Source organism: Nicotiana tomentosiformis, chromosome 6, assembly GCF_000390325.3.
Source record: "Nicotiana tomentosiformis chromosome 6, ASM39032v3, whole genome shotgun sequence".
Lineage (NCBI taxonomy): Eukaryota > Viridiplantae > Streptophyta > Magnoliopsida > Solanales > Solanaceae > Nicotiana > Nicotiana tomentosiformis.
In genome coordinates this window covers 109,905,284-109,924,426 of record NC_090817.1, presented here as the reverse complement: position 1 = coordinate 109,924,426, position 19,143 = coordinate 109,905,284, and positions in this window count along the sequence as shown.

Below are 19,143 nucleotides of genomic sequence, written 5' to 3'. Positions count from 1 at the left end.
GCTACATGTCTTGGGTGCTTGATGCCGAAATTCATCTTAATGCGATGGGTCTGGTAGACACCATCAAGGACAAAAACCAGGCATCAACCCAAGACTGTGCCAAAGCAATGATATTCTTACGCCATCACCTTGATGAGGGCTTGAAAATGGAATATCTTACTGTTAAAGATCCAGTCATACTGTGGAATAATTTGAAAAATATATATGACCACCTGAAGATGGTCGTTCTTCCACATGCACGTTATGGTTGGACTCATCTAAGGCTACAAGATTTTAAATCTATCAGTGAGTATAATTCTGCTATGTTCAGAATTATTTCTCAATTGAAACTATGTGGTGATAATATTACTAATCATGATATGTTGGAGAAAACTTTTACCACTTTTCATGCCTCGAATATGCTCCTGCAACAGCAATATCAATAGATGGGATTCAAAAAGTATTCTGAACTTATCTCACATCTTCTTGTAGCCGAGCAGCATAATGGGCTATTAATGAAAAACCATGAAAGTCGACCTACTGGTTCTTGTCTATTCCCTGAAGTGAATGAGACGAAGTTCCACCAAGCTAAGCGTGGAAGAGGACGTGGCCCAGTCGTGGTCATGGCCGTGGTCGGTGAAGAAACCCTAATCATAGTAATAATAAGGCACCAAAGAACCCTCCTCACCACCAGCAGTGGAAAAGGACTGAACAAAAGCATGAAGCGGTACAAGCAGCAAAGCCAGAAAATGCATGCTATAGATGTGGAGGAAAAGGGCACCGGTCACGTACTTGTCGTACGCCAAAGTACCTTGTTGAGCTTTATCAAGCCTCCTAGAAGAAGGCAGAGAAAAATGTTGAAGCAAATTTTATTTCTGAAGATAATTTAGACTTCATGCATTTGGATGTAGTTGATTACTTTGCACTCCCAAAAGGAGAAACAAGTCATATGATCGGTGGTGAATCTGTAGAAATGTAAATATTTTAATTTTGGTTGTTTGTAATAGATAGTATGGTTATGCAATTATTGTATATAAATAAAAGTTATGCTTTGATAATGATGTTTACTATAACATATTTTATTTATGTCGTTTTGAAGAATATGGATAATCCTCAAATTATGTATGGATCAAAGACCAATCATGAAAATATTTGTGTAATTGATAGTGGAGCAATTCAAGCCATATTCAAGGATCATAAATACTTTTCTTATTTGCATAAGGAAAAAGAAAATATTTCAACAATTTCTGGTAATATAAGTTTGATTGAAGGCTCTGGAATAGCCATTATATTTTTTTCTAACAGAACAAAACTTATAATAGACAATGCATTATTCTCCTTCAAGTCCCGAAGAAACTTGTTGAGTTTTATAGATATCCGCCGAAATGGATATCATGTTGAGACGACTGATGAAATGAATATGGAATATCTTTGTATTACAAAGAATATTTCTGCCAGAAGTGCATTGTAGAAAAATTACCAACTTTATCTTTTGACTTATACTATTCAAATATTAGTACAGTTGAAGCACACTCTATCGTAAACCATAAGTTTACTGATTCAAATATTTTTGTGCTTTGACATGGCCGTTTGGGCCATCCTGGATCAATAATTATGACAAATTACTGAAAATTCGAGTGGGCATCCATTAAAGAACCTGAAAATTCTTACAAATAATGAATTTTCTTGTGATGCTTGTTATCAAGGCAAAATGATCACTAGACCATCACCAATGAAGGTTGGCATTGAATCCCCTGCCTTTTTAGAACGTATACATGGGGATGTATGTGGACCTATTCACCCACCAAGTGCGTTTTTTGGATATTTTATGGTCCTATTATATGCATATTCAAGATGGTCTCATGTGTGCCTACTATCATCTCGCAACCTGGCGTTTGCAAAGCTATTAGCCCAAATAATTCGATTAAGGGCACAATTCCCAGATTATCCTATAAAGGCTATTCGCCTTGATAATGCTGGAGAATTATCATCTCAAACTTTTGATGATTACTGTCTATCAGTTGAGATAAAAGTTGAACATCATGTAGCTTGTGTTCATACTCAAAATGGTCTTGCAGAGTCATTTATTAAACGCCTACAATTGATAGGAAGACCACTACTTATGAAAACAAAATTGCCCACTACTGTTTGGGGCCATGCTATCTTGCATGCAACATCACTTATCCGTCTCAGACCGACACATTATAATAAATATTCTCCATCACAATTAGTTTTTGGTCATGAACTAGATATTGCCCATCTACGAATTTTTGGACGTGCTGTCTATGTGCCATTAGCACCACCACAATGCAGTAAGATGGGCCCACAGAGAAGGTTAGGAATATATGTTGGGGTTTGAATGACCCTCTATTATTCACTATCTTGAACCATTGACGGGAGATTTTTTTACTGCTCGATTTGCATATTGTCGGTTTGATGAAACAAATTTTTCACAATTAGGGGGAGAGATAAAGGAAATCAAAAGAGAAATTGTGTGAAAAGTTTCATCGTTATCTCATTTTGATCCACGTACCCCTATATGTAATTAGGAGGTCCAAAAGATCATCCATTTATAAAATATAGCAAATTAAATGCCAGACGCATTTACTGATTTGAATAGGATAACTAAGTCACATATCCGAGAATGTGCCTATACGAATTAATGTCCCAGCAGGACCATCTATGTAACACCCCGGAAAATTTCAAAGTACTTAAGTGTAAGGCCTGGTAAAAATTTGCAAAGAAAATAATGTATCATGAGGCCGGACTTGGCTTACATGTTTGAGGATTATAGAAATTCTTCGCGGCTAGCTTGCGAGCGCATCTCAGACTTTTTGGGTTGAACAATGCACGGGAATGAAAAGGAATTTTTTTGGCAGAAAAGTGCATTTATGCGGTCCATTATACGACCGCAGAACCACTCTGCAGACCGCATAATGGCCGAAGAGTAAGACAATTAATTGGGTCAGTTGGGAGCAACTATGCGGTCGACTATGCGACCGCAGAACTGTTATACGGTGCATTATGCGACCGCATAACTGTTATGCGGTGCATTATGCGACCGCATAGCAGTTATGCGAACCGCATAGTGACCGCATACACAAACAATTTTTTTTTTATCATTTTGTTAGTAATTATGCAACCGATATGTGGTCGCTTATGCGACCGCAAAACTGTTCCGGAGCTCCATTTTTGAGTTTTTAAAACCCGACCCTATTTCGTTAAATACACTTTTTGGGCCATTTTTGAGCCGTAATATTATATTTTAGAGTGAGAGAGTGTGTCCTAGAGTGAGAAGGTGTTCTTCAATAATTTTTCTTCAATTATTGCTCATGTTTTGGAAGATTAAGAAGGGAAGCTCACTAGGTATTCATCCTAGAGGTAAGATTATACACCATAAACTCTAATTTCGAAATATTCTGAAAATGGGTAACTAGCAAGATAATTTTTGGGTATGAAAGTTATTTATTTTACATGCATGTGTTATCAAAGGGTGTAGGAAGATTTTTGAGTTAAAAATGGTAAAGATTGGATTGTGGGATGATGGAATCCTTCATAAAAAAAACATTGAAACCTTATGCACACCTGGTGTTTGATAAAATGCTCAAGTGAGCTAGAACCATGATCATCTTCCAAATTTTGATTTAATTTGTTATATTTCTACAATAGATTGAAGTTGCTAAGAATTCCGGAATGTTTTAGAGTTTAAGGAAGCTCAAGTGAGGTATGTTGTCTAAACTCTTCTCTTAGAATAGAATCTCACGATATTCATGTAAATTATGTAAGTCCCGAGTGATTTATTATGAAACTGGCTATTCCGAGTAAGATTTGATTGAAAGATATATGTTCAACAAGAATCCCAAATGCTTTATTCGTGTTATGTTACCAATTGAGGATGTGTTAAAATATGGACTATGGATTAATAATGTTTCGACTTTAAGTCAAGTTCAAATGAAGGCTATTGTGCCAAATTTTGTGAAATATCTCTATGTGCCTTGGACTCTAAATTGCTCACATGTGTATTACACACCTTGATCTGAATTTTATTTGTTGTTGATGATGATAATGATATTTGAAATTGATAAGGTGAGCATGAAATACTGAATATGGCCAACGTGCCAAGAATGATCTTATAATTATGGCCATTAGTGCCAATGAAATGAAAAGATGTGAAGGTAATACGAAATGTGATGATTGATATAAAAAGGTTGATGTCTCAAATAAGACAGCCTAGTCGGCCGGGTCGTGATCGGATACCATGCTGCACACATGGTAGTGATTGTGCTGGAAATTGTAATTGAAATTGTGATTGTGGTTTATGTCCCTAATGGATAGCCTAGTCGATTGGGTCGTGATCGGACTTCGTCTTAAAGACGGTGGTATTTATATTGAGAGAAATTGTGGTTGATGTCTCTAATGAGATGGCCTAGCCGATCGGGTCGTGATCGGACTCCGTGCTAAAAGTACGGTGGTACTGGTTTTGTGAATAATAGTATTATGAATAATGGTATTGGTATGATGAATAATGGCACTGATATTGTGGATAATGGTATATCGATACTAAAAATCTCCCAATGTGAGATATGGAAATTAATTTGAACACTGTCTTGATCCTAAATTGAGGTTTGATGTTGATTAAGGCTTTCAATAATATTATGATAATCTTGTTTATATTATTTGTCATTCTATTGAGAGGGTGTTTAGTAATACATACTAGTGCTATTCGACGGTACTAACGTCCCTTTTGTCGGGGGCGCTGTATCTTTAACTGGATGCAAGTTGTTCCACAGCATAAGATATTGATCAATGATAGCAGTACACCTTCTTCCCAGCTGACTTGGTGAGCCCCACTTCATTCTGGGGTCATGTATCTTTTGTACTTTGTGTATTCAGTTTGAGGTATAGTCGGGGCCTTGTTGACGGCATTATCATTGTACTTTTATTTATCTATTGAGGCTCGTAGACATAGTGTGGGTTGTGTATTGGAGCTGTGAAATACAAACTATGCTATGTTGTGGTTGTATTACTTGTCCATTTGAGACTTTAGAAATGGTGAAAACTTATGGTAAGAAATTAGTAATTGCAGACTGACCACTTGATTGCTTACTTAAGGAAAACATATATTCTCTTTATTCGTGAATGGGTTTGGGTAGAAGGAATCTAACAGGATTGCTCGGCCGGGTTCACTCGGTTGAGCGCCGGTCGCGCTCCTCGATTTTGGGGCGTGACAAACTTGGTATGAGAGCCTAAGGTTTTAAAGTGTCCTAGGATGTCTCGGAGTCGTGTCTAGTAAAGTCCTTATTATTCGTGTGTTGTCGACCACATCTATAATTAGGATGCTACATGGGTATTTAGGAATATCATCCTTCTTTAATATTCTGAATCGTGCAACGAAACTGGTTGTGAAACTGTTCTTCCTCCAACTCGTGCGTTGAGGTTCAAGGTAAGTTTAAATGCTCTTTTGGTTTATTCCAAGTAATGTTGTCATGTGACATGACGAAAGGGTAAAGGCTTGAATATTAAACAGATGGCACATGTATCATGTTGAATGAATAGTATGACATATGAGACAAGTATATCGTACCATGAGCATACTTTATATAAGAAGAGTGCTAGAAGTGATTACCCACCTCGAAAGAGACAGTGACGTGATAAATGAGACATAAGCTTAACTAGTACATGTGGATAGTGTGGGAACCATGTATATGATTCTAAGATGTAAACATGTTACATAGGCACGTGATATATGAAAGGCATGGCCTAGAGAGTAACGATAAATATGTAGGTCTCCCATGGGAGACAAGAAGTTATGAAATGAGAGTTGATTGAATCCACAATGAGAAGACCCTAACACTATGAACGTTATAAGAATCATAGGAATGTGCGAAGTGGTATTACACTCCAAAAAGGATATTGACATGAGGGATTTGGATCCCAAGCCTATGTGGCTGAATAAGAGTAGAGAACGTATGAGGTTAATACCAGGGTGACTTAAATCTCCCTAATAGTCGAACATATATATGAGGGATAGAGACATGAGACATATGTCCCTGAAGTTGCTAAATTCAAGACTTGTGTCAAAATGTGAATCATTCACCCCAAGTGGGGGAGAAAGGGCCATAGAGAGGCCACTTAAATACAATGAAAAAATAGTAAGACCATGTAGCTATAATGTTTGAATATTTTGTTGAAGACATGTGTATTCTAGAAAAGAGATAACGGGTAGCATGATTCTCTAAAAGTATATGCTAATGATAGACCACTAGTACCCCAAAAAATTGGAAGGTTAAGGAAGGTAAATTCTTCATACACGGCAATGTGAATGACAGGGTCAACGATCCTAGAAACTAAGAGTATGTTTACAAATGGATTTTATACTTGTTATGGGGTCAGGAACAATGGAACCCAAGGAAGTAATATAGGTCAAATGTGAAAAGTTGTGAGTTTTTAGAACGAGTTAATCACGGATTTGCGATTTAGCTAAACCTCTAAGGCTTTAAGAAAGTCAGAACGAGTGGGAAAGATAAATGTGATGTTATAATAACCCAAAGGTGCATCGGTACTTGATGGAGAGTCCCTTAAGAATCTTACAAGCAAGAAAGTGTTAAGTGATACACGGATGAACACACTTTCCCACGGATATCCCAACAAGTGTCGAGAGGCGAGCAGGATGAATTCCCAATTAAGGGAAAAGACCACGTAACATATGGAAGGGCGCATAGCTATTCAATAAATAGGGAGAATGAGGCGAGCAAAATTGGAAGAAAATATATAAATTGAGATGGTCATGGTTATCGCAAAATAGTTTGTATCAGAATGGTGGACTCGCATAGAGCACAAGTATTAATAGAAGATATAAAGGATCAACTGTAATACAGCCGACTCGAGTGATGCCGAATATCAACTAAAAGATATAGAGGGAGTTCATGTCTACATATTACATTGGAAAGTGAGACTACTGGTGATGAAGTGGTGGTGTGATAAACTCAACAAACCAGACACAATGATACTATGAGTTCGTGGGAGGCAAACAAGTGTGTGGCACAATAAGGTTGTCAACTATGAACTAAGGGCAAAATAGGGTGGGAGTGAATGCTCTAGTCACAAAGGAAATATAGTATCAACATATTGTCTAGACCAAAGGGGAAATGTTTGAAACATATTAAAAGAGGATGAACACTTGTTACGAACCAAACATGTTTAACATGATAGCTCTTAGGCTGCAATACCAAGAAATACTATTGGCAACGACAATATGGTGAATAAGGTGAGTTACTCATCGAGGATGGAATCAGGTGAACTAAGTCCTACACTTATAAGGAAAACAAGAAGTCGTCGTTGAAGAATTTAGGAGGATCTCAAGTTTCAGAAAAGGCCCTGTTCGGATTAAATATATATTAAGGGTATCGATATGTGTTTTGGGAAGTGTTTAGCAGTAAAGCGGAATCGTGAGAATGTTCACTAGGGAAGTATAGTGGTTTCTTAAAATCCTATAAGACTTATAATGAGGAAAGAGGATGGCTAAGAAAGGCCTGAGCACGATGTTACTTCACATATTGAGGCAATGCCATGCAGGTTGATGTTATCAGGGTGTGCGCGCAAGCTAGTAGATCTTATTCATTTGAAACAGATGGTCTCATAAGAAAACTGGCCTAGTAATGTTTTTTGTTGAGAAATTTCGAAAAACAAGTTGCAAGTACTAATAAGATCATAACTGTATCAAGGAACTTTTTGTAGAACTAAATTTCTAGGAGGTCATACGAAAGAGAATCTGATATAGATTTTCCACTAATGATGAAATATGGCAAGATGATCATTATACCTCCAGACAACTCAAGAATCATGAGAAAAACAATCCAACACATGACTTAGGACTTGCGGTTGTGATATTTGGATGTTCGTCGTAGGGATTTGGAGTTCCAAGAAGATGATTGGGTATTCTTGAAAGTTTCCCCCATGAAGGGTGTAATGCGATTTGGTAAGAAAGGGAAATTGAGTCTGAGGTATGTCACACCGTACAAAATCATTCAGAGGTTTGGTGAGGTGGCATACAAGCTTGAACTACCACCTGAGATGTCATTAGTACACTCGGTGTTTTATGTGTCTATGTTAAAGAAAGTAGTTGGAGACCCGACAGTCATTGTTCCAGTTGAGACTATAGAGCTTAATGAAAAATTGACTTATGAAGAGATTATGGTATCTATTATTGATCGACAAGTCCGAAAATTGAGAAATAAAGAAATTTCATCCGTAAAAGTGCTATGGTGAAACCAACATGTTGAAGAGGCTACTTGGGAGGCTGAGGAATAAATGAAGAAAAAGTATCCTTATTTGTTTGAATGACCATGTATTTATAAAGTTGTGATCTAGGAAAATTACAAGACTTACTTTTTATTAATTTTGTATCATTTGAACAATTGGCATTAAAGGTGTTCCTTTCTGAAAATATATTGTTTATGTGGCCACAGTTGGTATTATTTTGTATTATGTTACATCTTTGGAATATGTTTATTCGGATGTGTTTATGGGACTCTCTGACATATGGATAGGCCTAGTTACAAGGGAAACTCTAGCGAAAGTTTTGGAAATTTTGGGAGATAGTCAAATTTAGAGCTGCTCGAAAGTGGTATGAAACAAACTGAGTTGCATAAAATGCTAATAACGGATTTTTACCCGCATTCGAGGATGAATGATCCTATGTGGGGGGAAATGTAACACCTCGGAAAATTTTAAAGTACTTAAGTGTAAGGCCTGGTAAAAATTTGCAAAGAAAATAATGTTTTAGGGTGCCGGACTAGGCTTACGTGTTTGAGGATTATAGAAATTCTTCGCGGCTAGCTTACGAGTCGCGGCTCGGACTTTTTGGGTTGAACAATGCACGGGAATGAAAAGGAAAATTTTTGGCGGAAAAGTACATTTTTGCGGTCCATTATGCGACCGCAGAACCACTTTGTGGACCGCATAATGGCCGAAGAGTGAGGCAGTTAATTGGGCCAGTTGGGAGGAACTATGCGGTCGACTGTGCGACCACATAACAGTTATGCGGACCGCATACACAAACAAGTTTCTTTGATCATTTTGTCAAAATTATGCGACCGATATGCGGTCCGCATATCCGTTATGTGGTCGCATATACGACCGCAAAACTATTCCGGAGCTCCATTCTTGGGGTTTTAAAACCCTACCCTATTTCATTAAATACACTCATTGTGCCATTTTTATCCATAATCTAATATTTTAGAGTGAGAGAGAGTGTCCTACAGTGAGAAGGTGTTCTTCAATAATTTTTCTTCAATTCTTGCTCAAGTTTTGGAAGATTAAGAAGGGAAGCTCACTAGGTCTTCATCCTAGAGGTAAGATTATACAACCTAAAACCTAATTTCGAAATCTTCTGAAAATGGGTAACTAGCAAGATAATATTTGGGCATGAAAGTTGTTTATTTTAAATGCATGTGTTATCAAAGGGTGTAGGAAGATTTTGAGCTAAAAATGGTAAAGATTGGATTGTGGGATGATGGAATCCTTCATAAAAAGAATATTGAAACCTTATGCACACCTAGTGTTTGATAAAATGTTCAAGTGAGCTAGAACCATGATCATCTTCCAAATTTTGATTCAATTTGTTATATTTCTATAATAGATTGAAGTTTCTAAGAATTCTGTAACGTTTTAGAGTTTAAGGAAGCTCAAGTGAGGTATGTTGTCTAAACTCTTCTCTTAGAATTGAATCTCACGATATTCATGTAAATTATGTAAGTCCCGAGTGATTTATTATGAAACTGGCTATTCCGAGTAAGATTGGGTTGAAAAATATATGTTCAACAAGCATCCCAAATACTTTATTCGTGTTATGTTACCAGTTGAGGATATGTTAAAATATGGGATGTGGATTAATAATGTTTCGAATTTAAGTCAAGTTCAAATGAAGGCTATTATGCCAAATTTTGTGAAATATCTCTATGTGTCTTAGACTCTAAATTGCTCACATGTGTATTACACACCTTGATTTGAATTGTATTTGTTATTGATGATGATAATGATATTTGAAATTGATAAGGTGAGCATGAAATACTGAATATGGCCAACGTGCCAAGAATGATCTTATAATTATGGCCATTAGTGCCAATGAAATGAAAAGATGTGAAAGTAATACGAAATGCGATGATTGATATAAAAAGGTTGATGTCTCAAATAAGACAGCCTAGTCGGCCGGGTCATGATCGGACACCATGCCGCACACATGGTGGTGATTGTGCTGGAAATTGTAAGTGAAATTGTGATTGTGGTCGATGTCCCTAATGGATAGCATACCCGATTAGGTCGTGATCGGACTTCGTCTTAAAGACGGTGGTATTTACATTGAGAGAAATTGTGGTTGATGTTTCTAATGAGATGGCCTAGCCGATCGGGGCGTGATCGGACTCCGTGCTAAGAGTATGGTGGTACTGGTTTTGTGAATAATGGTATTATGAATAGTGGTATTGGTATGGTGAATAATGGCATTGATATTGTGGATAATGGTATATCGATACTAAAAATCTCCCAATGTGAAATATGGAAATTAATTTGAATATTGTCTTGATCCTAAATTGAGGTTTGATGTTGATTAAGGCTTTCATTAATATTATGATAATCTTGTTTGTATTATTTGTCATACTATTGAAAGGGTGTTTAGTAATACATACTAGTGCTATTCGACGGTACTAACGTCCCTTTTGTCGGGGGCGCTGTATCTTTAAATGGATGCAAGTGGTTCCACAGCATAAGATATTGATCAATGATAGCAGTACACCTTCTTGCCATCTGACTTGGTGAGCCTCACTTCATTCCGAGGTCACGTATCTTTTGTACTTTGTGTATTCGGTTTGAGGTATAGCCGGGGCCTTGTTGTCGGCATTATCATTGTACTCTCATTTATTTATAGAGGCTACATAGACATAGTATGGGTTGTGTATTGGTGCTGGGAAAGACAAACTATGCTATGTTGTGGTTAAATTACTTGTCCATTTGAGACTTTAGAAATAGTGAATACTTATGGTAAGAAATTGGTAATTGCAGGCATGACCACTTGATTGCTTACTTAAGGAAAACATATATTCTCTTTATTCATGAATGAGTTTGGGTAGAAGGAATCTAACAGGCTTGCTAGGTTGGGTTCACTCGGTTGAGCGTCGGGCGCGCTCCTCGGTTTTGGGGCGTGACAATCTACTAGCATGAGAGCTAATGAACCTAAAGCACGCCTGAAACGTGGTAGGTATTTGGGTTCTAAGGATCGAAATCCTCGAGAAAAAAAATCGACAAATGATAACGATACTATGAAGGGATCTCCTAAAGAGACCCAAGATCTGATTAGTTCTGAGATTCCTCACGAAATCACTGAACCCGAGACTTAAGTGAGCAAGGAACTTTTAATAAGTTCTATTGGTGATGGGATTAATTTAAATCGATCTGAAATAGTGGTGGATAATATTTTATCTTATAATATTGCACTTAACATTATGCAAGATAGTAAGGATTTTGAACCCCGATCTGTCGAAAAATGTCGACAAAGATCCGATTGGCCAAAATGGCAAGGGGCAATTCAATGAGAATTGAACGCACTTGCTAAAAGAGAGGTCTTTGGACCAGTAGTCCAAACACCTACTGGTATAAAACCAGTTGGTCATAAAAGGGTTTTTGTGCGAAAAAAGAATGACAAAAATAAAGTTGAAAGGTACAATACTCGCTTTGTCGCACAAGGATTCTCACAACGACCTGAAGTCGATTATGAAGAAACAGATTCACCCGTTATGGATGCCATAACATTTCAATATCTTATCAGTTTAGCCTTATGTGAAAGGCTTGAAATACATATGATGGATGTGGTTACAACTTATCTGTATGGGTCACTTGATAATGAGATTTACATGAAAATCCCCGAACTATTTAAAATGCCTGAAGCATATTCAAAATCTCGGGAAATCTACTTAATCAGATTACAAAGATCTTTGTACGGTTTAAAGCAATCTGGGCGCATGTGGTATAATTGCCTCAGTGAATATTTGCTAAAAGAGGGTTACATAAATGATATTATTTGTCCGTGTATTTTTATAAAGAAAATGGCATCCGAATTTGTTATACTTATTGTTTATGTTGATGACATAAATTTTGTTGGAACTACAGAAGAGCTCCAAAAGGCAAATGAATATCTTAAGAAAGAACTTGAGATGAAACATCTTGGAAAGACAAAACTTTGTCTTGGTCTGCAAATTGAAAATTTAGCAAACGGGATCTTTATCCATTAATTTGCCTATATAGAAAGGGTCTTAAAATGCTTTTATATGGATAAAGCGCACCCATTGAGTACACCAATGGTTGTTCGATCACTTGAAGTGAATAAGGACCCGTTCCGCATCCAGAAGAGGAAGAGGAACTCCTTGGTCCTTAAACACCATATCTCAGTGCAATTGGTGCACTTATGTATCTTGCTAATGCTACCTCACATATCATTTTCGGTTAATTTACTAGCAAGATATAACTCATCTCATACAAAGAGACATTAGAATGAGATTAAGCATATTTTGCGATATTTAAAAGGAACTCTTGATATGGGTTTGTTTTATGCTAACAAAGGTAGTGCAGATCTTATTGGTTATGCAGATGCAGGTTATTTATCTGATCCCCATAAAGCTCGATCTCAAACTGAGTACGTGTTTATATGTGGAGGTATTGTCATATCATGGCGCTCCACAAAGCAATCTATTATTGCTACTTCTACAAATCATGCTGAGATAATAACTATTCATGAAGCAATTAGGAAATGTGTATGGTTGAGATTAGAGATTCATTTTATTCAAGAAAAATATGGTTTGGAATGTGATAAAAGATCCACAATTTTATATGAAGACATTGTTGCATGCATAGCCCAATTGAAGGGAGGATTTATAAAAGGAGATAGAACGAAGCACATTTCACCAAAATTATTCTACACACACGATCTTCAGAAAAATGGTGACATTGATGTGCAACAAATCCGTTCAAGTGACATTCCGACAGATTTATTCACTAAATCTTTGCCAACTTCAATTTTTGAGAAGATGGTATACAAGATTAGAATGCGGAGGCTCAAATATTTGAAACAAAGTTTTCATGAAGGGGAGTAAAATACGCGATATTTTTTTTTCCTTACTAAGGTTTTTCCCACAAGGTTTTCCTTATAAGGTTTTTAATGAGGCAATTAACAATGCGTATTACTAAATATGTGTACTCTTTTTCCTTCACTAGGATTTTTTCCCACGGAGTTTTTCCTAGTAAGCTTTTAATGAGGCACATTATCTTTTAATGAACATCCAAGGGGGAGTGTTATAAATATATTATATTATGGATATTCATTTACTCTGTTGTAAATGAGCTTCCTGAAGAAGTTTATCCATATGAGACTCCGCCGTAAATATGTTTATCTATTTAGTATTCTATTGAAAATAAGCCTTCTGAAGAAGCTTATCATTTTGGTACTCCGTTATGGATAAACATAACCCCCGATAGAAGATTATATATATCTGGTACAGTAGCAGCTTACACTGCAGCTTGCAGTAGCAGCTTACAAGCAGCTTGCAGTAGCAGCTTACAAGAAGCTTACACATCAGCTTGCAGTAGCAGCTTCCTTTCTTCTATAAATAGAGGAGTTTTCATTTCATTATGTACAGAAGTTTGAAGTTTGATTAATATATCAGTTTCTCTATATACTTGTCTTTACTTTATAGTCTTTATTTTATAACAATTCATGAACTTTAGTCCAGAAAATATTAGTTTGAACAGTTTTTACCAAAAAGAAAGAAGGTGACCTTCTTTAAGGATTTCCAAACTCAATTTCTTGAAAAATAAAATAGTTTTTTAGTTGTTGACATATTAAAGATTTTTTTCCCACCACATATTCAAGAAATTGAATTTGGTATTTACACAACCTAATAATTATAAAATGATTTCTGTATACTCTATGCTGACCGAGACCAAGAAGTTGCATCAAAGGTCAACCCCGAAGTGGATCGGGTCAAGGCACCAAGACAAGGTACCGAGCTCCGGATTCGAGACACCTGCTAAGATCGAGCCCGACAACAATCGAGACCAAAGAAGACAGGCATCGAGCAATACCGAAGATAGCGTAATAACGGAAAAAGCGAGATATCCGCGATTGGTCGAAGATCATGGCGAAAATCTCAGAACGGATCGAATCAAGAACGGTTGTTTAGCTAATCAAGAGATTTACTTATGTAATTAAAATTGTACCATATATATAATTCCTCTACTATATAAAGGGGAGTTCTAACCATTTTGTGGGGACACCTGATACAAAAGCAATACAATTTTCTTTCTCGCTCACACTCTTCTTCTTCAGCTTATTGTATTTTTATTGTCCTTGCATCAACCAGTTCGAGGATACTCTAACTCAAGGGTTGAGTTCTACTCAAATACTGATTTGATTTACTTTATTGTACAATTCTATCATTAATCTTCATATTTTTCAATTGGTATCAAGTGAAATCACGTATCCTTAAATCCATATTATAGGTTTAATTGTTATCCAATTTTAAGGGTAAACAGTTTGGCGTCCACCGTGGGGCTAAGGATAATAGTGATTGCTTAATACTAATTTCAATAACACACACTTCTTTACACTTGTTCTCGTAAGAATCTTTATTTTCATGACAAACATGTCAAACTCACAAGCACCACCTACACATGGTGACAACAACCTTGGATTTCATGGGGAAAACGACAACACAGCCGCCCCACGAATCGAGGTACCTCAGGACGGCCTCGAGGGAGCACCAATTGCAAATCCCGTTAATGTCAGTTCACATGTCGCCCTAAATGCAAATTTGGGAGCTGAGCCCGAAGGTAGTATACACAAGGAAGTTCGATCAGGTGGTCGAGGTACACAGGGCAAAGAATATGGTGGAGTTAGCCTCAAATTGATATTCGAAATGTTACAGGCTCAACAAGCCGCTATAGCACAACTACAAAATCAACACCGAACACCGAGTAGGATCAAACCAGATGTCGTTCAAAGGACCGAGCATGTGCCGAAAAGGTCAAATGTCAACAAATCAGGGACTGCCCCCGCCATTATGAAAATGTTCGAGGAGCTCACTAAATGAATTGAATCGGGAGAAAAGAAAATCGAGGCAAATGACAAGAAAGTAGAGACACATAACTCCCGGGTTGACCAGATACTGAGGGCGCCGCCGATTTTAAAAGGTATGGATTCAAAGAAATTTGTAAAAAAGCCTTTCCCTCCGAGTGCATCATCGAAACCCATTCTGAAGAAATTCTGAATGCCAAAAATTCCTAAGTACAACGGGACCACTCACCCTAATGGGCATGTCACTTCTTATACATGCGCACTAAATGGAAACGACTTTAGAAGACGATGTGATTGAATTTGTTATACTAAAGAAATTTGGAGAAACCTTATCCAAATGAGCAATGATATGGTACCACAATTTGCCGCCTAATTCCATCGATTCCTTTGCCATGCTTGCAGACAATTTTGTTCTGGATCCTCGGAGGCCGAGGCCCTTTTTCTCTTATTGTCCTTCACCGATTTCGGAATCGGGGCCAAATTCTTTTCCTTGCCAGACGGGGGCCTCGTGACCGTATCTTTGCCCAGGCCTACACACAAGAAAATTGGTTAAGCATAAGAAAGACATTTTGATCAAATCATCAGATATACGAAAGAGAGGCTTACCATTATTTTTGGCCTCCCATCGGCCCTTTGATAAATCGCGCCATGAGCGCTCGACGTACGAAGAGGTCGAGGCTAGGTCCCGAACCCATCTCTCGAGATTAGGAATTGCACGAGGCATCCAAGCAACCGTTACATCATGGAAAGGGATATCGATAAGAGGAAGTAAATGGGCCAAACAATAAATAAGAACTAACAGTGGGATTATACTTACACTTCATATTCCATCACTCAGGAAATGGCATCTTCTCAGCTGGGATTAGGTCGGAAGTCCTCACTCGAACAAACCGGCTCATCCAGCCTTGGTCCTTGTCCTCGTCTATGCTCGAGAATAATACTTTGGTGGCCCGACGTTGGAGTTTTATTAACCCGCCTCGACAGAGACGGGGGTTGTATAACCTGATGAGGTGGTCGAGGGTGAAAGGCTTCCCCTCGACTTTGTTCACGAAGAATCAGAGCAGAATAACAATTTGGCCTAGGATTATCTGATACTGACGACAAAAATCAACGACGACGGGGTCGAGTGGGCCCAGCGTGAAAGGGTAAGTTTAAACACTTAGAAACCCTTTCACATGGGTAGTTATGTCCTCTTCGGTAGTCGGGATCACCACCTCTATATCCCCCAGTTACAATCTTTCTTTACCTGCTCGAGGTATTTCTCTGTTATCGAGCATAAATATCTTGACACAGACTCGCATCGACCTGGAACCGAAAAAGCCTTATCGGTTTTGAAATCTGAGTTTAACGCGCACCTCCCAGGAATACACTCCTCAATACGGGGTTCCGCCGGCGTTTTTCCGCTGGTCGGTTGAGAAGATGAAGCATCTTCTTTTTGTGGTACCGTTTTTAATGTTTTTGTCATTTTTCGTATGGGTTTGAAGCAGTAAGATTTGGTGTTTTGAGAAGGGGTTAACAACAAAACTTGAGGATTTCGCAAAATGGAAAAACTTGAAAGAGGTAAAGGCTTTAGAGAAGAAAGTGAAAGTAAAATCTGAATCAATGAAGATAGGGCATATTTATGGGATCTACAACGACGGTTCAAAATTACTAGTAGCCGACCACCAACTGACGCTCATTAATGATTTGAGGAACCGTACTGACGGGACATTTTTGGTCATTTGCGAGGATGACGTCCTGACAATGATGATGTCATAATAGGTCAAACTAGAGAATCAAAGACTCAGTTCGTTCCTTGTCGTTATACTCAAATAAATGAGGGGACTATCTGTATACGGTTAAAATCGGGGCCACCCGATTTTTCTATGCTGACCGAGACCAAGAAGTTGTATCGAAGGTCAACCCCGAAATGGATCGGGTCAAGATACAAAGACAAGGTACCGAGCTCGTGATTCGAGACACCTGCTAAGATCGAGGCCGACAATAATCGAGACCAAACAAGACATGCATCGAGTAATACCGAAGATAGCATAATAACAGAAAAGCGAGATATCCGCGACTGGTCGAAGATCATGGTGAAAATCTCAGAACGGATCGAATCAAGAACGATTGTTTAGCTAATCATGAGATTTCCTTCTATAATTAAAATTGTACCATATATAAAATTCATCTACTATATAAATGGGAGTTCCAACCATTTTGTGGGGACAACTGATACAAAAGCAATATAATTTTCTTTCTCGCTCACACTCTTGTTCTTTAGCTTATTATATTTGTATTGTCCTTGCATCAACCAGTTCGAGGATACTCTAACTTAAGGGTTGAGTTCTACTCAAATACTGATTTGATTTACTTTATTGTATAATTCTATTATTAATCTTCATATTTTTCAATTGGTATCAAGTGAAATCACGTATCCTTAAATCCATATTATAAAATTAATTGTTATCCAATTTTAAGGGTAAACAATTTCCAAACGCATCCTTCTTTAAATAATTAAACAAATAAATTTGCAAATTTGACCATTTTTCACTTTTTATTTCTCTTGTTGTATTTCATCTTCCCACAAAAATAACTCATAAAATCATATTCTCCGCCTAAGGTATCCCATTTTACCATCCATCTTCAAACTATAGTTCTTTTCTCTAACCATCTCCAACATATGTTTAAACGATGGTGTTTATTGTGGAGTTATGGTAGCATTTTTTGGCGAGTCTTGATGATGAAGGTTAATTTTGGTGATCAATATTTTTTTTGGTGAGCCCTATGTTTGTGAAAATATAATAGTTATAGTAATTTTTGTCATTTCGGTGAAAGTCATATGGCAGAGAAGAGTGGTGAAATAGCATGCTTGGTGGCAGAGCGGTCGTATTTTTTCAAGTGATGGATTGATTATGATAAGAATTGAGAACAATTATTATATTTTTTGAGTGAACAAGGTGGTCGAGGGTTGCTATTGTTAGATTTTATACGTATTTGATTCTATTGGAATTTGAAAAAAAAAGGTAGAAAAAAAATATTTTGTGGGAAATGGTGGCCGACCATAGGGATGTGCATAATTTGGTAAATACCGAATTATCGAACCGAAATCAAAAATTTTGGTATTCGGTATTCGATATTTTGGTATTCAGTATGGTATTTGGTTTAAGTTTTAAAAAAATAGAATTAGGTATGGTATTTGGTATTTTAAAATAAAATACCGAAATACCGATACCGTACCGAAATATATATTATATTACACAATATACATTTTATTAATTATTACATAAATATAAGAAAATTTTACTTTCTTTTATTCTCTAAGTTCATCAATTAACTCTAAGCAAGTAACAATATATTTCTCTAAGTTTTCTCTCTCTAGGTTGGTATTTGCTGGTTTCGGACAAAACTTTTGTCAACAAACATTTTTAGTTTTGTATTTTTGAGTACTTTAATTAAGAATATTACTGTTTATGACTCTACGCACTAGTTAATATTCAAACTGAATAAACCGAACCGAATAAACCGAAATCGAAAGGAGAAAAATCAAACCATATCGAATTTAATTAGGTACAGTATTGGTATAACATTTTACGAAATCGAGTACCGAAAATACCGAAATGTCTAAATACCGTACCGACTGACGAATACCCCTAGCCGACCATGGTGGTTTTCGGCCAAGACTATAATAATTTTTGAGTGATTTTTTTGTACCCATCTTTTTAGAAGGATATTGAAAAACGAGAAAAGAAAATATAGTAAAAGAGAATCATATGCAACCTCTTGATCATATCTCAGGTAGTTTTTTTCTTCGAGGGACTAACAACGGCTTATTGTTGGATGGATGAATGAGATTTATGGTGGTGTCATGGAGCGAATGTGAAGGACCAAGACTTATGTTATATACTGGTGGTCGAGCAAGAAGAGCGAGATAGTTGGAGGTTTGCCCTGTGCTCTCGTTGTCTGCTAGGCTTTGTTTTTAAAGTAGGTATTTTGAATGGTTAGTTTTGTAGTGAAAAAGGGTTTTAGCGAGGAGGTGTCTATATGAGGTAGTGTTTCGGAAG